Below are 24,886 nucleotides of genomic sequence, written 5' to 3' on the forward strand. Positions count from 1 at the left end.
GGATTTACAGAGAAAGGTGAGTCAAAGACTCAGTGTCCAGGATCAATATCTGATTCCTCTACGTAAGAGAAAGCAAGAAAAAGAATTTTTTAATGCTTCATCTTTGCATGCTAGGCAGCATTCTACTAACTTCATACAAGCCATGGCCACCTGCTCAGGAACCAATCAAAATGCTGAAGCCAAACAATTATCCCTTTAGTTTAGAACCCATTGGCTTCAGGTGTCTGTTCTGCTCTTACTGTTCCAGAAAATTGCAACATTGCATACAACTCACAACTTGCTACAGTAACATAATTTGTAATACTGTGGCCATCTTTTTGAACAGTGTCCTTGGTTTAAAGCAGTCTCTTCCAATTTTAGTCCACAGTCAAAAAAAAGGGAATAAAATGAGGTGGTCTTTACACTATTATAATTACTGATTCAGAACAAACTCCTTATATTTCTTTCCCATCGATTTAACCCTGCTGATAAGATTAGAAATCTAGACAACAATGCACAAAAGAAAGATAAACAACCGTTCTGAGGAAGGGTCACCGGACCCGAATTGTTAATTCTGTTTTCTACTTCACAGATGCAACCACAACTGCTGAGCTTTTGTAACAACTTTGTTTTTGTTCCTGATTTACAGCATCTGCAGTTCTTTTGGTTTTCACAAAAGAAACATGTTCTATTAAACACCAAGGGAACAGAGTGCCACTCTCATGTGTTGAAACCCTGCGTAGGTGCAGGACTGAACACTTCCAAGGTCATTAGAGCCTGTGACTAACCTACTATATCAAGACCAGGATGCAATGACCTCAACAACAGGACTTGTTACAAAATCAGCTGCATCCAATATGCATGAAGGAGAGCAGGAAAAGACCATCCAAACCAAACACCATGTTCCTGCCCACCTCCTGCAGTCAGATAATTTTCCAGGAGATGTGAAAAAAAGGGGAAAAAATAGACTTAAACCTATTTGAAAACTAGCCTGATGTATTCCTTTCCAATCTCTGCGGGCAGTCTAGCAGACAACAGGAGGGTTTGATAAATAATGAATTATCATTAATGCCACACATCCTACACTTGGCTTCTGTAATTCTAGATATTATCCCTAGGTATCAAAGCATTTTCCAAGTCTACTCTTCATTTCCCCAGTGTAGAGGAGACCACACTGTGAGCAGCAAATGCAGTAGACTAGATTCTTGGAAGTGCAGGTGAAGTGTTGCTTCACCTGAAAGGTATGTTTCAATGTGGTCTCATCTACATTGGGGAAATGAAGTGTGGACTTGGCTACCTCTTCACAGAACATCTACGTTCTGTTCGCAGAAAAGACCCTGAACTACCCGTTGCCTGCCACTTCAATGCACCACCCTGCTCCCTGGCCAACATCTCTGTCTCTGGCTTGCTACAGTGTTCCAGTTAAGCCCAACACATGCTGGAGGAACAACACCTCATTTTCCGTTTGGGGGCCCTACAGATCTCTGGACTCAATATTGAGTTCAATACTTTAGGGCCTAAACTCACCCATGTCCCAGCCCCCCACCCCAAACACTAGGCCTTGTTACCATATAGCCCGCCATTACACACCCTCTGTTAGTCACTAACAGTCCCCATTAACAACTATTCACCCTCCCAGCCTGTTCGTTGGCAACTCCTTTGTCTGTCCAACTCCTTGTCTCTCTCTTTGGGCTCTATCCTATCGTTTACTCCCTACCCCATCCACCCCCCTATGTTCTGCATATAAGTTGACATTTTCCTCGTCATCATCAGTTCTGAGGAAGGGTCACCGGACCCAAAACATTAACGCTGTTTTCTCCTTCACAGATGCTGCCAGACCTGCTGAGCTTTTCCAGCAACTTTGTTTTTGTTCTTGATTCACAGCATCTGCTGTTCTTTTGGTTTTTAAATGTTCTGGGGATCTGGGTTCAAATCCCACCACAGCAGATGGAGAAATTTGAATTTGATAAATGCCTGGAATTAAGAATCCACAGATGACCGTGAATCCATTGTTGATTATTGGGGGGAAAAAAATCACTCAGTTTACTCCTGTCCCTTAGGGAAGCAAACTGCCATCCTTACCTGGTCTGGCCTACGTGTGACTCCAGACCCACAACAATATGGGTGACTCTTAACTGCTTTCTGGGCAATTAGGGATGGATAATAAATGCTGCCTAGCCAGCAATGCCTTCATCCTGTGAATGAATAAAAAAGCATAATGAAAGGTATGTTTTAAGGGCCACTTTGTCTATCCTGGTGAAATTATTACTTTCTTTTCTCTATATTGCAGCCACGAGATGGAGGCAACACATCTCATGCTGTCATATTTTGTCATGTTTGCCAAATCCTGTTGTCCCAGTAAGTTGAGTTTGCTTGGCGGATTGAAGATATGAGTCTTCCTGTGAACATTTTCATGCAAAACCCCTAATGCATTATCTGAAAATAAGAGTGCCAGTTGGGTGATGCTTGCTGCTTCTTGCCATTGTCCAAAAGTTTACTTACAACTTCTTACAACAAAAGCAAATCTCACATTCCATCTTCCAAATTCATGAGATCTACCACTCTCAGGACAAGACAGCAGATGTTTGGGAACACCACCAAATTGCCCTCTTAGTCCACCATGTCCTGACTAGAACCTACATTGCCATTCCTTCACAATGCCGACATCCAGCAACCCCAGAGAAGACAGCCACACTGAGCCCTGACGAATTTTCACCATTCCCCCAGACCTCCCACGACGGAAGACGAACGGTCGGTCCTAAGCAAGGGGCTCACCTTTGTCCCCTTCCACCCACACATCAACAAATACCAGTCACGTTTGGACATCGAGTAGTTATTCTGCCACCTTCGCCTCCACGCTTACTTCTCTAACCGTGAGCCTAACCCTCCCTCCACTGACACCTTCCCCCACCTCCAACACAAGTCCTCCTCCTGGACACCATCCCCAGGCCTCCTACCCTCCCTAGACCTCTTCATCTCCAACTGCCATCGAGACATTAACCGCCTCAACCTCTCCACCCCTCTCACCCACTCCAATCTCTCTCCCCCGCAGAACGGGCAGCCCTCCACTCCATCTACTCCAACCCCAACCTCACCATCAAACCCACAGACAAGGGAGGCGCAGTTGTAGTATGGCGCACTGACCTCTACATCACCAAGGCCAAACGCCAACTCTCCGACACCACCTCCTACCACCCCCTTGATCATGACTCAACCCCCGAGCACCAAACCATCATCTCCGATACCATCCACGACCTCATCACCTCAGGTGACCTCCCACCCACAGCCTCCAACCTTATTGTTCCCCAACCGTGCACGGCCCATTTCTATCTCCTTCCCAAAATCCACAAACCTGCCTGCCCTGGCCGACCTATTGTCTCTGCCTGCTCCTGTCCCACCGAACTCATCTCCACCCATCTGGACTCCATTTTCTCCCCCTTGGTCCAGGAACTCCCCACCTATGTCCGTGATACCACCCACACCCTCCACCTCCTCCAGAACTTCCAATTCCCTGGTCCCCATCACCTCAATTTCAGTTCCTATACACCTGCATTCCTCATGCAAATGGCCTAAAGGTCCTCCGCTTCTGCCTGTCCCGCAGACCTGACCAGACCCCTCCACCAACACCATCATCCGCCTAGCCGAACTCGTCCTCACCCTCAACAACTTCTCTTTCGATTCCTCCCACTTCCTACAGACAAAGGGGGTGGCCATGAACACCCGAATGGGCCCAAGCTGTGCCTGCCTCTTTGTAGGTTACGTGGAACAGTACCTCTTCTGCACCTACACAGGCCCCAAACCCCATTTCTTCCTCCGTTACATTGATGACTGTATCGGCGCCGTCTCTTGCTCCCAAGAGGAGCTCTAACAGTTCATCCATTTCACCAACACCTTCCACCCCAACTTCAAGTTCACCTGGGCCATCTCCAACACATGCCTCAACTTCCTGGATCTCTCTGTTTCCATCTCAGGCAACTAGCTAGAAACTGATGTCCATTTCAAGTCCACCGACTCCCACAGCTACCTAGAATACACCTCCTCCCACCCACCCTCCTGCAAAAATTCCATCCCCATTCCCAATTCCTTCCCGGCCACCGTATCTGCTCCCAGGATGAGGCATTCCACTTCCGCACATCCCAGATGTCCAAGTTCTTCAAGGACCGCAACTTCCCCCCCCTGCTTTTGGGATGCAGTGGATGGAGGGGAAGAGCTGTGCTGGTTTCTCGCTCAGTTCCTCTGTCTCCATCGCATATGTTCAGATGAGGCCAACTTCGAAAAGGGAGCCTCCAAAATGTCCACCTTCTTCCTCAACCGAGCAAGCCAGAGACAGAGATGTTGGCAACGTTCCCCCCCTGGTGATGCGTTGAAGTGGCAGGCAATGGGTAGTTCGGGGCCTTTTTTGCAAATAGAAAGTAGATTTTCTGCAAAGCGGTCACACAGTCTACGCTTCGTTTCCCCAATGTAGAGGAGACCACACTGTGAGCAGTGGATGCAGTAGACTAGGTGCTGGGAAGTATAGGTGAAGTGTTGTTTCACCGGGAAGGTATGTTTGGGCCCTGGATACTGGGAAGGGAGGAGGTAAATGGGCAGGCGTTGCATCTTCGCCGGTTACAGGAGAAGGTGCCGTAGGGCTGTGGGGAGGTGTTGGAGATGAAGGAAGTGTCCACCCTCTTCCTCAGCCAAGGTTTTCCCAGCTCCGTGGTTGACAGGGCCCTCAACCAGGTCCAACCCATCTCCCTCACCCCTTCTCTTCCCTCACGCCACAGCAATAGGGTTCCCCTTATCCTTGTCGAGAACGCCCTTGACCGCGTCTCCCGCATTTCCCACAACACATCCCTCACACCCCGCCCCCGCCACAACCGCCCAAAGAGGATTCCCCTCGTTCTCACACACCACCCCACCAACCTCCGGATACAACGCATCATCCTCCGACACTTCCGCCATCTACAATCCGACCCCACCACCCAAGACATTTTTCCATCCCCACCCTTGTCTGCCTTCCGGACAGACCACTCTCTCCATGACTCCCTTGTCCGCTCCACACTCCCCTCCAACCCCACCACACTGGGCACCTTCCCCTGCAACCACAGGAAGTGCTACACTTGTCCCCACACCTCCTCCCTCACCCCCATCCCAGGCCCCAAGATGTCTTTCCATATTAAACAGATGTTCACGTGCACATCTGCCAATGTGGTATACTGTGTCCACTGTACCCGTTGTGGCTTCCTCTACATTGGGGAACCCAAGTGGAGGCTTGGGGACCGCTTTGCAGAACACCTCCGCTCAATTTGCAACAAACAACTGCACCTCCCAGTCGCAAGCCATTTCAACTCCCCCTCCCATTCCTCAGATGACGCGTCCATCCTGGGCCTCCTGCAGTGCCACAATGATGCCACCCGAAGGTTGCAGGAACAGCAACTCATATTCCGCTTGGGAACCCTGCAGCCCAATGGTATCAATGTGGACTTCACAAGCTTCAAAATCTCCCCTTCCCCCACTGCATCCCAAAACCAGCCCAGCTCGTCCCCTCCCCCCACTGCACCACACAACCAGCCCAGCTCTTCCCCTCCACCCACTGCATCCCAAAACCAGCCCAGCTCTTCCCCTCCATTCACTGCATCCCAAAACCAGCCCAGCTCGTCTTCTCCCCCCACTGCATCCCAAAACCAGCCTAGCTCTTCCTGCCTCCCTAATCTGTTCTTCCTCTAACCTATCCCCTCCTCCCAACTCAAGCTGCACCTCCATTTCCCACCTACTCACCTCATCCTGCCTCTTTGGCCTGTCCACCCTCCCCGGACTGACCTATCCCCTCCCCACCTCTCCACCTATCGTCTCCTCTATCCACCTTCGGTCCACCTCCCCCTCTCTCCCTATTTATCTCAGAACCCTCTCCGCATCGCCTTCTCTGATGAAGGGTCTAGGCCCGAAACGTCAGCTTTTGTGCTCCTGAGATGCTGCTTGGCCTGCTGTGTTCATCCAGCCTCACATTTTTATTATCTTGGATTCTCCAGCATCTGCCGTTCCCCTTATCTCTCTTGCCATTCCTTCACTGTTGCTCAGTCAAAATCCTGGCTTTCCCATCCCAACAGCACTGTGTACGTACTGACACCTAAGAACACACTCACTTTCTCCAAGGTAATTGGGACAATAATGCTGGCCTAGTCAGGACACCCATGCACCATGAGTAAAAGGTTTTAAAAAACATTCCTTGTTCCAGTCCTATTCCAGCCTCCACCCACAAATCTTTCTCCAATACATCGATGATATTGTTGGTGCTGCTTCCCTCTCTTGTCTGGAATTGGAAAACTTAATCAATTACGCCTCCAATTTCAACCCTGTACTCGCTATCACCTGGCCTATCTCTGACTACTCCCTTTCCTTTCTCAACATTTTGTTTCCATTTCTGGGAATAGACTGACCACTAATATCCGTCACAAACCCACTGACTCCCACAGCTCCCTGGACTATATATCTTCACACCCCATTTCCTGTAAAGACTCCATCCCATTCTCTCAGTTCCTCTGTCTCCATCGCATATGTTCAGATGAGGCCAACTTCGAAAAGGGAGCCTCCAAAATGTCCACCTTCTTCCTCAACCGAGCAAGCCAGAGACAGAGATGTTGGCAACTTTCCCCCCTTGGTGGTGCGTTGAAGTGGCAGGCAATGGGTAGTTCGGGGCCTTTTTTGCAAATAGAAAGTAGATTTTCTGCAAAGCGGTCACACAGTCTACGCTTCGTTTCCCCAATGTAGAGGAGACCACACTGTGAGCAGTGGATGCAGTAGACTAGGTGCTGGGAAGTATAGGTGAAGTGTTGTTTCACCGGGAAGGTATGTTTGGGCCCTGGATACTGGGAAGGGAGGAGGTAAATGGGCAGGCGTTGCATCTTCGCCGGTTACAGGAGAAGGTGCCGTAGGGCTGTGGGGAGGTGTTGGAGATGAAGGAAGTGTCCACCCTCTTCCTCAACCAAGGTTTTCCCAGCTCCGTGGTTGACAGGGCCCTCAACCAGGTCCAACCCATCTCCCTCACCCCTTCTCTTCCCTCACGCCACAGCAATAGGGTTCCCCTTATCCTTACCTACCATCCCAGCAGCATCCACATCCAGAAGATCATCAGACACCATTTCCGCAACCTCCAGAAAGACGCCACATATTCCCCTCCCCTCCCTTGTCCGCCTTCCTCAGGGACCATTCCCTCCGACACACCCTGGTCCACACTTCCTTCACCCCCAACACCTCCCCACAGCTCTATGGCGCCTTCCCCTGTAACTGGCGAAGGTGCAACTCCTGCCCATTTACCTCCTCCCTTCCCAGTATCCAAGGGCCCAAACATACCCTCCCGGTGAAACAACACTTCACCTGCACTTCCCAGAACCTAGTCTACTGCATTTGCTGCTCACAGTGTGGTCCCCTCTACTCTGGGGAAACAAAGCATAGACTTGGTGGCCGCTCCGCAGAAGATCTACGTTCTGCTCGCTAAAAAGGCCCCAAACTACCCGTTGCCTGCCACTTCAATGCACCACCCTGTCCCCTGGCCAACATCTCTGTCTCTGGCTTGCTACAGTGTTCCAGTGAAGCCCAGCACAAGCTGAAGGAACAACACCTCATTTTCCATTTGGGGACCCAACAGCTCTCCGGACTCAATATTGAGTTAAATAATGTTAGGGCCTGAGCTCTCCCATGTCCCAGCCTCCCACCCCACACACCAGAACTTGTTATCACATAGCCTGCCATTACACACCCCTGCTGTTAGTCACTAACAGTCCCTATTAACTACTATTCACTGTCCCAGCCTGATCATTAGCAACTCCTTTGTCTGTCCAACTGTCTTTCTCTCTCTTCGGGCTCCATCCTATCGGTTACTCCCCACCCCACCCATCTCCCTATGTTCTGTACATATACTGATGTTTTCCCAGCCAGCATCAGTTCTGAGGAAGGGTCACCGGACCCGATATAGAACATAGAACATAGAACATTACAGCACAGTACAGGCCCTTCGGCCCTCGATGTTGTGCCGACCTGTCATATCGATCTCAAGCTGCCAGACCTGCTAAGCTTTTCCAGCAACTTTGTTTTTGTTCTTGTTTTAAAAACTCCATTTAAACCAGCTGCCAATGAACAGTGCAAACAGACCATCTATTACATTTAAATGTGGGTCCCTACTTATTTTCCGTAATTGCGCCCAATTTCTGCCTCATGTTATATTAGGATTCAACTCCAACTTGCAGCCATTAAACAGCACAGCATCAAGCTCTATTTGTGCTCCAGTTCTTAGCTTTGACAATATAATTTTTTACTTATTAAACTGTCATTTATTTTCAAAAATACTTTGATGATGTGTCAAGGTAAACAAACCCCTGTTTCCTGTGTGACAAGTTTTCATAATAAACTATCTTGACCGTGATGTAACGTCGCATTTACCGCGAACAAGTCAAATGGACATTGGGACTGTCTGACAGGAAGTTGTACCAATCCACTAATAGCTATTACAGATTAATACTGACCTCTACTGGAAAATTATTTAACAAACAGTGCTTCTCACAGGACAACCACTGCCTTCATTGTCGACAACATCTTAATGAGATTTATGCTTAGTGTAAAATTAATGCCATTCCTTGAGTTGTCAGATTAAATCAACATGATTTCAATATAAGCTGTAGTAAGATTTTTTTAAAAGATAGGTTTGAAATGTAATGTTTATTATGTTGCAATATATAACATTTTTTTAAATTGCCTGGAGAACAAAATCATACACTAAACTAAGAGTGATGTTTACCATTTGACATCCCAGTGGGAATAATTAGGCACAGATTCTCGCTTTTTGCAGCTTAACCTCAGATGACATTTCCTATGTACAGAAGAATTTGCATTGCTGCATAAGGAGTTGTTTGCTATAGAAAAGCACAGCCAAACATATTGCCCATGATCATGTAAGTGACATGCAAGTTCATTTCTTTATCCTCGAACATTAAGCAGTACAAGACTAGGGACACCATCTGCTGCATTATTGCTTATAATAACATTATCTGTTCATGATTTTCATTTTGAATCTCCTCTGGAAACTTATGAATTCCTGGGGGAGCAGGATTTTCTTGAAACGGACATTAAATTGACAGATAGGATAACCATTGGTGTAGTATCGACAGCTTTAATAATTGTGTTCATGCATTGTGAAATACCTTTTACATTGGAAGCTTTTACTTTCTTCTTTCATAGGAACAGGAGTAGGCCGTTCAAACCCCAAGGGGAATGACCCACCATTCAATTAGATTGTGGTTTTCAGACAGGTACTTACCTCAGGGAACAGCCAAGGAACTATTTACAGTTATTCTGAATATCATTCTTATGGGCTAAAGATCTATTTTAATTACTAGACCCAATACTACACATTGACAGCAATAGACATTGGAATTCTGTTGCTTTCAACTCATGAAATTCCACCCTACCACTTGCCCTGTAATGTAGTTAATTAAAGCATCTGCTTTTAGCACTCCATCTTTTAGAAGTACTTTAAATTTTCACTTTCCAACATTTTCTCCCTCTTTCTGTTCATTTTTAGCAGGCATTTCTATTTTAGTAAGCTCTTGGTTAAAGAGAAAATCTGTCCTTTAGAATTCGAAATTCCAATTTATGGAGTTAATAAAACTGAGGAGCCCATTTCCTTTAAGCTCGGAATCCCCTATCTAGATAGCCAATGGATTTCTGCACTTTGTGGCCTGCTACCAGACTACAAAAAGCAGGAAAGTCCCAGGGTCAATTTGTTTTGAATAACTTTTTTCCAATATGATAAAGTTATGATGGCTTCAGAGTTCCCTTGCTGTAATCACATCCTCAAATTACCTCAAAACAATTGATTCATTTCTACAACATTTTGCAAAAAAAAGGGCAGCAGTGATACAAAGAGGTTTATACAAAATTATTAAATCTATCTCTCATTAAAATAACTTGGTTATAGTACTGAGGATGATGAAAATACCAATCCTTTTATTTAGATGACATGTCCATAAATTCCAAACAATTTGGTGCACATTTATTCAGGAATGTGCCTAAACACAGAAAATATTACTATTGGCAGTTTTTTTTCCCCTTTGGGGCAGACTGGAAAAGGTTCAAACTCATGTTCAATTTAACTAGAAATTTTCTATTCAACCTTCTGGCTACAGGACAAAGTCTTCAGTTTTTTCTCTTCTGGCATTTTTAAATCACATTAATCACTTAGGGCTGATGGCCTGATGCCAAATAAGAGCAAACTGGAAAAATAAATGTTCCCTTAAAAATAGCAAGCAAACATCAAACGCTAAACTAAAAATCAGGATAAATACCTGTGCATTGTGAATTGCACCTCACAAAAATCAGTGTCTAGAATAATTATTCCTTGAGGTACAATTGTAAATGGATTCATGCAAATTGAAAATGACACAAAATTAACTTCCAGTGGTAACTTATTAATGATGAACAATCTTTCAAAATCTGAATTTCCTAATTAGTTCCCAGGGTAACCTTTATGGAGAATAGAGCTCTGTGTTCAAAATCAGGTCTATAAAAATTTTTGGGCATGCATATTGAGGCAGACATCTACACCAAAACAGACACACATGTGGCACGTATGTTACTGAGGATTTACTCATGTACTACTTTGAAACCATAATTTCTCTTCCTGATTTAATCTTTTATAAGAATTTCACAACCACAGCAACACAATCACGTAATACTGAAGAGCACAGCAGGCCAGGCAGCAGCAAAGGAGCAGGAAAGTTGACGTTTTGGGTCAGGACTGAAGAAGGGTGAAGAAGGGTCTAGGCCTGAAACGTCAGCACTTGTGCTCCTGAGATGCTGTTTGGCCTGCTGTGTTCATCCAGCTCCACACTTTGTTATCAAAGGTCCCAAAATGTCAACTTTCCTGCTCCTCTGATGCTGCCTGGCCTGCTGTGCTCCTCCAGCTCCACACTGTGTTATCTCTGACTCCAGCATTGGCAGTTCCTACTATCTTTACGTAATACTGAACAAGTGTTTACCCAGGACAAATGCTCAATTCAAATTCATACCTTACTATGTGCACTAAGAGACTATTACTGTAACTATGCAGAGTTAAGATAGTTGTCACACTGATGATTCTTGCACTTAGTATTCAACTAATATTTGTTCCAGCCACCTAAGGCAATGACTTTACATTCCTGTCAAATATGACCATAATGAGTACAATAATGTAGCAGTTTTGGTACTAAATTTGAGCCCAGAGTGTGTTCAGATTCTTCCATGGAAAATGGTGACATTGAATTCAACTAATGTAGTGGTCTGGCACAGGAAAATCTGACCATGTAACCACAATAAGAAGCCAAATGGTGCACTGGTGTCCTTGAACAACATCTGGTCTCTATGTGATACTAATTCTAAATTCTACAGTTGACACTTGATGCTGTCTGTGGTGAGGTGGCAGTCCTGTCAGTTGTAAGCATCTCCACTAAGATCTCTGATAAACATGGCATATTAGGGCAAGGTGTAGACAATCTCAGCTCAGTGAAATCTAAAAACAGTCCTACTCACTGATAATTACTTAGACATTAGGACAGTTGAACAACAACTAGTCAAACTACACTCTGAAAGAATCATATATAATCAGGATTCAGACTCCCCTCACTGTTACAAATAGAAGAGGCCTAACGATATGACAGCACAGATGGAAGAGGGGCAGAGTATCATTTTCATTGACTTTAGGTTCCATATGTTCCAAAGCTTTAGGTTAAACAAAGCTATTGATTCCTTAATAAAAACCAAAAGAACCATGGATGCTGTAAATCAGGAACAAAAACAAAGTTGCTGGAAAAGCTCAGCAGGTCTGGCAGCATCTGTGGAGGAGAAAACAGAGTTAATGTTTCGGGCCCTGTGACCCTTCCTCAGAACTGGGAACTCAGAGCCAATTCAGAGGAAGAGTCACCAGACCCGAAACGTTACCTCTGTCTTCTCCTCCACAGATGCTGCCAGACCTGCTGAGCTTTTCCAGCAACTTTGTTTTTGTTGCTATTGATTGTTTATTGCCTTTTCTCTTCAACTAATGAATCAGAATCCTTCTGTCGATGGAAGCTAATATATAGAATGGGCTTGAAGTAGAATGCTTCATGTGCACTGCCAACATTGACATATGAACCATTGCTGGAAGACTCCTGCAAAACATTTATGTTGGATTGGTATGTGAATAGATTTGGGAACAGATCCTGCAGATTCAAAATAGAAAATGTAACCCTACTGTTTAAGAAAGGAGAGATGTATCAATCTGATAAGCAGGTTCTGGGAACAGCAGACAGATGACCAACAGACACGTTAATAGTTAATTAGTGTTTGCACTAGTAAACTACAAACAGAAGCATGGTAGAACAGGACTTTGTCAGAAACGTTTTCCCTCAGATCCCAATTCTACGTGACCTGACATCACTGATGATCCAGGCTGGTTACTAGGACATAGCCATGTATCCATATACTATGCCTTTGCTCAAATTATCTCTACCCGTTAGAGACAAAAAAAATCTGCAGTTTCTGGAATCCAAGGTAGACAAACAGGAGGCTGGAAGAACACAGCAGACCAAGCAGCATCTGAATGAAAAGAGAAGTTAATGTTTCGGGTATTACCCTTCTTCAGGACTGGACGTGGGTGTAGGGGCAGCTGCAGATAAAGAGACGGGGTGGGGGGTAGCAGAATGGTGGTGATAGGTGGACACTGCTAGTAGGTATGATCCAGTCAGTTGCATGCAGTATACGAAACAAGGTGAATGAGTTTATACAGCAGATTGAAACTGGCAGGTACGATGTTATTGGTATCACAGAGATATGGCTGCAAAACGATAAGGACTGGGAATTAAATGTCCAAGGATACATGGCCTATTGAAAGGAGAGGTAGATGGGCAGAGAGAGTGGGCCTTATTTGTAAGAAATTAAATTAAATTGATAATTAGCTAACAAAGCTAATGGAATCCTAAGTTTTATAAATATAAATATAAAGTACAAAAGCAAAATTATGGTGAACATGTACAAAATACTGGTCTGGTGTCAAGTGAAGTATTGGAGTGTGGAGGAAGCAGGTTAAATCACAGCTTTCAAAAGAATATTAAATAATTTATCAATGATTCTAATATACTATAATTTTGATTTATTAACAATAAAATAAATATTTGCAGGCTTATGGGGGAAAGTCAGGGGAATGTAACTGTAGGAAACCTGTAGGGACAGGTCAAGGCAAATATTCTCCTTCCTGTATTGCATCCATTCTACAACTCCAGAAGTGCTGACAAATTCAACTAAAAATGTCAAATGCACCATTTACCTCAAAATTGGCTGTGTCCAGGAAAAATGCAACTAAGTTACACTAGATACAGAGAAAATCTGAAAGTCCTGACAACATCCTGGTTATAATAAAACAAAGGATTATAGATGCTGGAGATCTGAAACAATCAAAGACAGAAATAGTTGGAGAAGTTCAACAGATGTGGCAGCATCAGTAGACAGAAAGCAGAGTTAAAGTTTTGAGTCCGGTGATTCTTCTTCAGAACATTCTAAACCAGAACGTTCCATTACAAATCATCTAGTAATTTATACTCACAGGATATTTCTTCATTAACATTTGGTGCTGGATAATTTATTCATTAATAAAGGCATTGATATTAAGCATGCTGTTATTTTGCAAACAATGTCTGGGCTGTCGAACTTGACAAAGTAGAACGAATAAACTTTGAAAATAAACCTAGAAACTCTGTTTCTCCTGACCAACCTCCAGAGGCTCCTCAGTGGCTACCATTTAGGCTACTGGATACTGGACACTAACTACGACCAGCAGAGAAAACAGTCCAACATGCAGAAAGTACGCTCCACACATACAAAGAACATAGAACATAGAACAATACAGCACAGAACAGGCCCTTCAGCCCTCAATGTTGCGCTGACCTGTGAACTAATCTAAGCCCCTCCCCCTACACTATCCCATCATACAAACATTACAGTTGCATACAAAATCCAATAACTAGCCTCAAGGTCTCAATTTGCCTATTTAGAAGGGATTGTTGATCATCTTAATTTACCAATAGACACCAAAATGTCTACCAGACTGGTTTCCACAAGCTGTCTATTTTTCAAGGCAGAAACAAGCCAATTCACCTCGTGCATCTTATAAACCTCTTCACTACCCATAAGGTTCAAGTCAGAAGTATATTTCAATAGTCAGTTATCACCTGAATAGGTGAAACTATAACGCTCAAGTTCAACTTCTACCAAGGTAAATCTGTGACCTTGATTGGTATCTCTGACACATTATATATTCACCACAGGGGACACGCAGGTTATGTTCTTACATCAACAGCATCCATTAGCCCTGTCTCTGACCTCTACCACAAACAAGAAGAATGAATAATATCAATACAACAGAATGTTATGACCTCCAAATCACAAACCATGGTGGCTTTTACATACGTCATATTTCCTTAATTCCCACAGAATCAAAATCCTGGAATTTCCTAACATCCTTGTGGGAGCTACACCATTCCAAGAATGGCAACAGTTCAAGAAGGTCTGACATCAATTTTCTAGGCATTTAGAGTTGGGTAATAAATAAGCCACAATCTCATAAACATATTTTTAAAACTGTTAGGAAGGAACTATGCTTTCACATACTTGGATTCTTTGACACATATCAGAATTGTATTATGGTTTTCAATGCTGTCCAATATTATGTCCTAATGTGATACTTTTTAATATATACAAACTTCAATTACAGAATGAATCACAAATGAACTGCTGCTGCAAGGGACACAGAAAAGCAAAACACCCTGTTCACTGTTAAGTGTTGCTACCTTTAGAGCGACTGAACTAAGCAGAGCACATCCCCACCCTGATGTCTGCACTCTCTTCAAATACAAGTACCTTGTGTTAAAAAATTAATTTACAGTTTATTTATTTGAGTGACTGTATTAATGTAACATGGGTTCCCAGCTAAAACTAATGCAATGGACAATTTTTATCTTGTTTCTGACAAGGAAATATAGAATAATGCATTAGGGTCATTTTGCTTTAACTGAAGAATTAATGCCTAAAGCTCTTGAAGCAAGATAATATCTTTCTACATGAGTATTTAGATGCAAGTATTGTCATCTCATTTGAAACAAAGTAATTTGAAGACATGCCTTTAGATTTAAACACAGTATCAATGTTTCAATTTTACACTTGAGGTTGGAGAAATGCACTTTAGTCCCACCACTCTATAACTCAAATGTAAGGTGTAGATACTTTTCCCAATCGACTTGTGGTATTTCTGTAGCCATGGTGATTTTGTTTTTGAATTAAATCTGTCAGAGATAGGTGAGGGAGGCTAATGGGAACTTGTTTACACTGGGAAATGTTCAAGAGCAAAATATGTGAACAGTTTTCCATCGAGTCATCCATGCTAAAAACGGTTTCCCAAATTAAACTGGTCCCACTTGCCTGTGTTTGGCCCATACCCCTCTTAAACTTTCCTATTCATGTATCTGTCCAAATTTCTGTTAAATGTTGAAGGTGTACTACATCTACCATTTCCTCTGGAAGCTCATTCCACATATGAATCACCTGTGTGAAAAAGTTGACTGAGGATCCCTTTTAAATCTTTCTCCTCTCACCTTAAAAATATGCCCCCTAGTTTTGAACTCACCTTACCAATGCCCCTCATGATTTTATAAACTTTATGACCCCTCAACCTCCTCCGTCCCAGTGAAAAAAGTCTTAGCCTATCCAGCCTCACCTTAATACTCAAACCATTCAGTCTCAGCAGTAAGTCTTTTCTGAACCCTCTCCAATTTAATAAAAGCCTGCCCGTAACAGGGCAACCAGAGCTGTACTCAACACCCCAAAACTGGCCACACCAACGTCCCGTACAAACGCAATATGAGGTCCCAACTCCTACACTCAGAGGTCTGAGCAATGAAGGCAAGCATGCTAAACCCCTTTATTAACTACCCTGTCTGCATGTGATGCAACTTTCAAAGAACAATGTACGTGACCATAGGTCTGTCTGTTTGACAACACTGCCCAGGACCCTACCATTAACTGTATAAGTCCTGCCTTTGTTTGTTTCACCAAAATCCAACTTGGCATTTATCCAAATTAAACTCCATCTGCCACTTGTCAGCCCATTGGCCCAGTTGATGAAGATCTCTTTGTAATCTTAGATAACCTTCTTAACTGTCCACTATACCACCAATTTTGGTATTATTCGCAAACTTTCCCAACATGCCTCCTAAATTCTCATCCACATCATTAATATAGATTACAAACAGAAGTGATCCAATCACTGGTTCTTGTGGAACACTGCTGATAGCAGGCTTCCAGTCTGAAAAACAATCCTCCATCACCAATCTCCATCTCCTACCATTAAGCCAATTTTGAGTCCAATTGGCAAGCTCACCCTGAATCCCATGTGATCTACCTTTACTAATTAGTCTACCATGCAGAATTTGTCAAAGGCTTTACTTAGTCCACGTAGACAACATCTGTTTGCTCTGCCCTCAATCTTTGGGGTTACATCCTCAAAAAACTCAATTAAGTTTATCCATAATGATTTCCCACATACCAAGCCATGCTGGCTATGTTTGCTTGTAAATTTTATCTCTCAGAATCCTCTCCAACAACTTACCGACCGTTGACATCAGACTCATAGGTCCATAGTTCCAAGGATTCTCCTTACACCACTCCTTAAATAAAGGCGCAACATTAACCACCCTCCAGACTTCAGGCATCTCATCCGTAGCTGTAGCTGATACAAATATCTCTGCTAGGCACCCCGCAAATTCTTCCCTAACTTCCCATAATGTCCTGGGATGTCCATTAGCTTTTCAGGTTCGGAGGTCAGGAATTGATTTTAAGAGAAACACCCATTGTTTGGGAGTAAAAGCTTCTTCGCTCCTGACTGTAGGCATTTTACAGACATTTTGACTGGAACAAGGTATGTAAAACTGTACTTTTTTAAAAAAATATTCATGGGATGTAGAAGTAGCTGGCAGGCTAGTATTTATTACTTATCTCTAATTCCCCAGTGGGCAGTTGAGAGTTGACCAAATTGGTCCGCATCTGGAGTTATATGTCAGCCAGACTAGATTAAAATGGCTGATTTCCTTCCTGAAAAGACATTAGTGAACCAGATGGGATTTTCCTGACAATCAGCAATGGTTTCATGGTCATGATCATATTCTTAGTCCCAGATTTTTATTGAACTAAAATTCCACTAGCTGCTATAACAGGATTTGAACCGAGGTGCCCAGAACTTTACTAGAATCTCTGAATTAATAATTTAGTCATAATACCACTATGCCCCAACTACCACTAGGCCACCATCTCCCCTTTGAGAGAGGGAGAAACAGTAATCGTTTGGGACAATTAAGAAAGAGGTTTATGCGGTGTGAGGAGTTTAGTTTAAAATTTCTAGACTAGAAGTGCTTGGCTAAAACCCTGATGGAGCGTTTTGCTGACAAAATGTAACCTCAGTTGTATGAAGGCTCCAGGTGGAGGCTGCCAGATTGTCAAGACAGGGAATTGAGGCCACAGCTAAATCAAGCCTGATAGATGTGAACAGGAAGGGAATTTTCTGTGTTGTAGGAATTGAGAAGGAGTCTTTTGGAATTAATAGTTTTAAAGCAAAAGTAGATTACCACGTGATTCAAAATTTTTGAACTTCTGTTATACATAAAAAGTTTGGTTTATTCTATTTTATCTTAATTTCTTTTGCATAATAAACACTTATTTTATTCTTAAATCCAAATCCACAGCATTGTGTCTTGGTGTTTCAGTGTAAGTCTACTTTGTTAAAACAAAAATGAACAAAATATGATCTATCAAGACAGACTTTAGATTAGAACCTGACTTGACTTTTAGGATTAGATTATAACATGTCACCATGTATAAAAGATGGCAAAAATAGTCTTGAAGAAGTTCCAACAGCTTTTGACAAGCATTTTACTCAGAGAAAATGTAAAATTCTTTTATAAGCAAGATATGAAAGAAGAGTTCCACAGCTAGGGGAATCCATAGACAATTTTGTTGGTGACCTGTACAAGTTAAATGTAAAATTGTGACAATGGAGCTTTGAAATCTGAACTCAAAAAGTAGCATCGGTTTTACAACTATTGATGAGTCTTTGTCAGATCTGTTAAAGTCTAAAGAAAATGGAAGTTTGCGAAAGCCATTCCACTTATGCTGGAGATAGATTCCGAAAGGCTCTCGGATGAATCCAGAGAGAAGAGGGACAACCTTATCACAGGATGGTGACAAAAACCAAAATAAAAGGTATCAATGTTCTAAAGACACACATGACAAGCCAATACAAAAAGTAGCCCAAACAGTGAACATGGAGAATCAGTGCCACTGCTGTGAATGAGAAACAAAAGCCCCATAAGCAAATAATATCCAGCCATAACAAAAGAATGCTATATCTGTAAAACTGTCAGGAGAGGAGAGACAAAATTTTGGACCATCAAAAAGCCAAATGCTTAGTCATACAATGGTTTTAATGTAAAAGAATCACCACTGTTAGGTAAGATACCCATGGCTTACTTAGACAAAATTAATAATTCAAACAACTTATGCTTGACAGAACCTGTTTAACTTAATGGGCATCTCTCATAATTTTATACTGATAAAGGCAAGTGTCACCAAGTGTCAGTTCGAAGAGCCTAGCTGAAGAAGCCTTCAGAATGAGACAATATGATCTATGTGGAAAAACTCAACGTGACTAAAAGTAAAATGTGAACTTTAAAGGTCCCAGAGGACTATAACACTGCTCTCTCATTAGAGACAGACAACTAGTGGCGACATTAACCTGAGGATCACCATGTCTTAAACTAGCGGCAAGGCTGAGAAGGCAGGGCCTTCATTCAGGTATTGAACCCATGCAGTTTGCATCATTCTGCAAGGCAAGACAGCTGTCCAGCCAACTAAGTAAACTGACTCCCAAGCCTATAAATAACATGGCAGCAAAAACAGCATCAGAGAGTTGAAAATGTTTATGTATTTGCAATCAACAGTTCACACTTTTGAGTATGCCTGCATAACTTGACCTCAGTATCCTTGAAGTAGCAGAAGGATTTCAATTGGTTCCAAGGGAGCAACTGATCCAAGAACAAAATATTCTCATCCACACAGTCAACTGGTACAAATTTCATCAAGCTTCCAAGTAGAAAGAATCTTTTGAGACTACCCATAAAAGAAGTGTTCTATGTGACCTAGAAGAATAAATAGCTGGCAAGTTATAAGAGGCTCAAACAAATTCAACAAGAACAAAAGTGTGACCAAGGATTTGCTATCATACCAAGAAGATTTCTCAGTACCACTGAGAGATCATGCTAAGTAATGAGAAATCCTCCAGTAACACAAATGAGAATACAGAAGCATCTAGTTCACCAGGAAGACATCCACAGAAGAAAAAAGAAAATGCAAAATCTACGCCACAAGATGAAGTGAAAAGCTTTCATACGCTAAATGACAGAGCAGCCTATGGTCCTCTGGGACTATGGCAACTTTCACTTTTGTCTGCAGAGTGAGAATGAAAATTTGTTTGCACAAAATCAAACTCCATGGAAGTCAGACTTATGTCCGCATGGTTTATGATATGGTTGTAAAGAAATCAGCTGGCTCATAAATTCAGGATACTTATAAATAATGTAAATGCTTTGTTAGGATCAAGGTTGGAAAGTGCACTGCTCATTCCCAGGTCCAATCACTCCAGTGGTCAGAAATTAAATTTAAGTATCTTTTCCAATTAACCAAAGGGGCAATTATACTTGATCTGCATAAAGTTTAGAATAAAAAAATCCATCTTTAATGAGAAAAACTATTGATTTGTTGCGAAAAGGACACATTCAGCAAAGATGCAAATCAAACAAATACATAACATGACTTCTCTCACAGGTATTTTACATGAGGTAATGAACAAATAACAGTTCTCAACAGATTTCTTTACACATAAAATCATGTTGGCCAAATAATGGTTAATTCCAGAAGGAAATAGGATAAGGTATGTTGAGATGGCTTTCAGTTGGCATCTTGACACACACGCATACAGAGATATCATTAGAAACAGGCAGTTGTCATCGGGCCCTTTACTAATGCAATTCGTTCAGGAAATGCCAAGAAGAATTCTTTCAGAGGCTTTTGAGAATAACAGCTAGTTCAATGTTTCAGTTTTCACACTAGACCGTCAGGAGGATTTTCTTGGAGGCGCAAAGGATGAGGTGGGTAACCCCTCCCTCTCAGCAGGCTGTAGCTCAAATGAACAACAAACAATATCCAAACAAAAACTGACATCTAACAACCATGAACCAGGGATGTGATTTCTGGTAAGTAAGATCAAGCAATTCGCTTTAGGCATCTGACTTCCAAGAAGTGACTTTAAAAAGATGACCAATGTGCCCTTAAGTGAACCTTTATAACAAACTTTCCAGTACCCAATTCCAACATCTTCTCAGCCTTTTCAACTAAACCACTTTCACAATCTTTTAACATAAACCCTCAAACATAAAATGAAGACTCGTCATGACAATTTGTTTCCACTGAGCAGCCTTCTTCCATTGGGAACATTCATGAGAGTAAAAGGTCCCCTAGATTACATATGGGACGACTATTTGAGTTAATAGGAAAGAATTCCTCTGTGAAGGAAATTGAGGAGATTAAATTTCCTCCAGATAAGCGTTCAATCAAGTATTATTTGAAAAGATTCTAAATAAACACAACAAAGCCTAAAATGGAATTTGATGACGAGCTGGTTGTAACATAGAAGAGAGCAAAATAATGCAGGGTTCATGCTGTTTCTACTCAGGATAAATGAACTTACCATTAAAATTAAATGTAAACATTTAAAATTTGCTGATGGTAGCAAAATAAGGAGGCAAAATAGATATACAGAAGCTAAATTTACTGAACCATTATGGTGAACTTTGCCATAATGCCTGAAAGCAAGAATTTTACAGTCAATGAAGTACATTCATTGCTGTAAGATAAGAAATGGGACAATCAATTTTCACACACTAAGTCCTTACAAGCAGTAATGTGACAATGAATAGTTTATTTAAACTTCACTCATAGGATGGAGGGGCTTGGCCAGCTTTTATTGTCCGTCCCTAATTGCCCAGGAGTCAGTTAAGAGTCAACCAAATTTCTATGGGTCTGGAGTAACATGTAGGTCAGAAAAGGTAAGGATGACAGATTTCCTTCCATAAAGGAGATTAGTGAACCTAATGGATTTTTCTGACAATAGTTTTATGGTCATCATTAGACACTTGATTCCAGTTGATTATTGAATTTAAATGCCACCATCTGCCATGGTGTGATTTGAACCTGGATCCGCAGAATACTACCTGAGTTTCTGGGTTAATAGTTTTGTAATAATAGCACTAGGCCATTGCCTCCCCAGTTTCATGGCATTGATCAGGGATAAATATTGGTTGCAAAAAACATTTAATACTCTGCAATTCTTTGAAATCGTAACATGGGATTGTTTACTTCCACCTGAGAGGGGTATAGAAGGCCATGTTTTAGCAGCTCATCCAAATGACAACACCTCAACTAGTGCAGCACTCCCTCGGCATTGTGCTGGAGTGCCAGCCTTGATCTGTGAGCTCAGCTCCTGGAGTGGGTCTTGAACCAGGAACTTGGTTTAACTGGAATGATAGTACTAGAACAGCAATGGCCTTAGCCTGGGAGCTAGCTATGCCCAGTCCTGAAATATGGCAATAGCTGTCAAGTTTGTTGCACTCACTCTTTCCCCCAGTCATTGAGACATTCAATGCACAGCTGGGGCCATGATATACTGCCCAGGAAGTACCTTTTCCCTGGATGAAGTGAGAATTGCCATGTGTTTGGAACCTAGCACAGCTCTTGTTGTTCTGTATTTACTGATACGTAAAGTATGCTCATTTAAATATATTGTTATGTTCATGGTTATGCCATGAGCTGGAAAGATAGAATACAACATGATGCAGCAGCCATCTTTCTTTGCCTGCACAGTGAGTAACATGTGTAACTGCAGTTGGACAAGCCTTCCATTAAAGATCTGCATCTAACCTTCCACTTCACGTGAATTAATTTGCAAAGAGAAAATACAAAATGGTAGCAGCAGCTGGAAACAATGATTTCAATCAGAAGATCTCCCTGAAATGTTGTGTTTGCATTTTCACATTAGATAAATGGTGTCCCAGAACTCGCAGTTGATTTCCCCTCAGCTGGTAAAGCAAGTAATGCAAATTTCAGCACTGGGCCTGTTTGGGTACAGTCCTTCCCACTATCACTGCATTTGTCCAGCTAGGGGCACATGAACATATGAATTAGGAGCAGGAGTAAGCTACTCAGCCCTTTAAGCATGCTCCATCATTTAATTAGTTCACACCGATCTGATTACTCCGATGTTCTTGCTTCTCCTGATAGCCTTTCTCACACTTTCTTGTTGGGAATTTACCTCACTCTGTCTTAAAAATATTCAAAAGCTCTGTTTCCAATAGCTTTTGATGAAGAACATTTCAAGTTTTCACAAACCTGTTTGGGAAAAAAATTCTCTATTGCTCAGTTTTAATTGGTTGATCTCATACTTTTAAAGTGGGCCCTAATACTAGGTTCTTCCTCGAGCTGCCTAATCTTACCTCATAAGACAACCCATTCAATCTAGGTATTTGTCTCATAAACTTCCAAGCTGTTTCTATTGCATTTATTTCCTTCCCTAAACAAACAGAACACTACCATACGCAGTACTCTAGATGTGTTCTAATTAATGCCTTGTATAACTAAAGCATAACACCTCGACTTCAATATTTAATTCTCCTCATGATAATGATAGCATTCTATTATTTTTTCTAATTACTTGCTGTGCCTGCAACTACTATAACCTATTCACACACTAGAATACCCAGAGCCCTATGAATCTCAGAGCTCTGCAATCTCTACTATTCAGATAATATGCTTCTTTTTTATTCTCCCCACTAAAATGAAGAATTACACATTTCCCCACCTTATATTCCATTTGTCAAAACTTCACTCACTAATTTGACCAATTCATATGCTTTTATGGACTCCTGTGGTCTTTCTCAAAACTTACTCTTTCACCTACCTTTGTTTCATCAGCAAACTTGGCTACCACATCTTCCATCCCTACGTCCAAGTCATTTATATGAAATGTAAAACCGCAAAGTCCCTGGTCTAATCCCTGTTAATCCCAACTGTTAATCCTTGCCAACCAGAAAACGTGACTTCTGGTGATATTCGTGACTTCTTTCTTTTTTCTCGTAGCTAGCTAATCTTCCATCCAAACTTACACGTTACTCTCTACATTGTGAGCAATTTTCTCTGGAATAATAATTGATATAACTACTTGCCATGTGCCTTCTAGAATTCTAAGTATTCTAAATTCACACCCATCAGATCTCCTTTTAATCACAGCAGGGCAAAAGAGAGAAATCACGAGTCCCAATGTTTTGTTTACTTCCAGACCCCTTATTCCAACCTATACCCACTTTAATTATTCTCCTCACATCCTTCGGATGTCCCGAATATGGATCCAGAGTCATAGTAGAGTTGGAATGATTTATAAATGTTCAGCAAAACTTCTTGGCACTTGTACTCTATGCCTCTATTTATAAAATATATCAAAAGCTCAGGCTTCAGTATGACATCTTTTATGTCTACCACACTGAAAGACCCATACTCCCTACCATGGTCATTCAGATGCAGCCAGTTTGCCGTCTTTTAACCTGGGACTATGCAATTATTATAAACATCACTGACTTTACAGTGGAACGAATCAGATCCCAGACTGAAATCAGGTTTGATGTCTCATTGTTTCAATTCAATCTGATAGTTTTTCAATGAAAAACTAAGTGAGAAATACAGCAGTTTTAGCTTTAACAGTAAAACAGAACTTTAGACACAAAACAAAAGTTACGATAAAACAAACTATCTATATACATGCAACATAAACAACATATAATCTATATATATGCAACAGTTTCCCTGTTAAAAACTTACCTTGTGCCGTCAGCGGCCTCCTTTTTTTGCAGCAGCAGCAGCAGCGGGAGCAGTGAGAGCGAGGACTAGGTGCCTGCTGGGAGGTAAATTCTTCATTTCGGGAGTGGAGCTGAGTGGGAGCAGTCGAATTGCGCTCTCGAAAGGTAAGTGCATTGACATATTTAGGCAGGAGATCCCAGACCCTGTTATGCTCCTCCTGCTCAATATGGGAGCTCAGGGACGCAGCTGATGTTCCTGACTCCTACACGTGTAAGAAGTGTGTCCAGCTGCAGCTGTTGATAGACAGCATGACGGCTCTGGAGTTGCGGACGGACACACTTTGGAACCTCCGTGATGCTGAGGGAATCGTGGATAGCACGTTTAGCGAATTGATCACACTGCAGATTAGGATTGCTGAGGGAAAAAGGGAATGGGTGACCAAAAGGCAGAGAAAAAGCAGGAAGGCAGTGCAGGTGTTCCCTGCGGTCATCTCCCTCCAGAACAAGTATACCATTTTGGATACTGTTGGGGGAGATGGCTCACCAGGGGAAAGCAGCAGTAGCCAGGTTCATGGCACCGTGGCTGGCTCTGCTGTACAGAAGGGCGGGAAAAAGAGTGGAAGGGCTATAGTCAGAGGGGATTCAATTGTAAGCGGAATAGGTAGGCAGTTCTGTGGTCGAAAACGAGTGGTCAAATAACATCCCGAATGTTATATTGCCTCCCTGGTGCACAGGTCAGGGATGTCTCAGATTGACTGCAGGGCATTCTGAAGGGGTAGGGTGAACTGCCAGTTGGCGTGGTGCATATAGGTGCCAATGATATAGGTAATAAATGGGATGAGGGCGTACAAGCAGAATTTAGGGAGTTAGGAGCCAAGTTAAAAAGTAGGACCTCAGAGGTAGTAATCTCAGGATTG

This window comes from Stegostoma tigrinum, chromosome 8 (assembly GCF_030684315.1).
Source record: "Stegostoma tigrinum isolate sSteTig4 chromosome 8, sSteTig4.hap1, whole genome shotgun sequence".
Taxonomy (NCBI): Eukaryota; Metazoa; Chordata; class Chondrichthyes; order Orectolobiformes; family Stegostomatidae; genus Stegostoma; species Stegostoma tigrinum.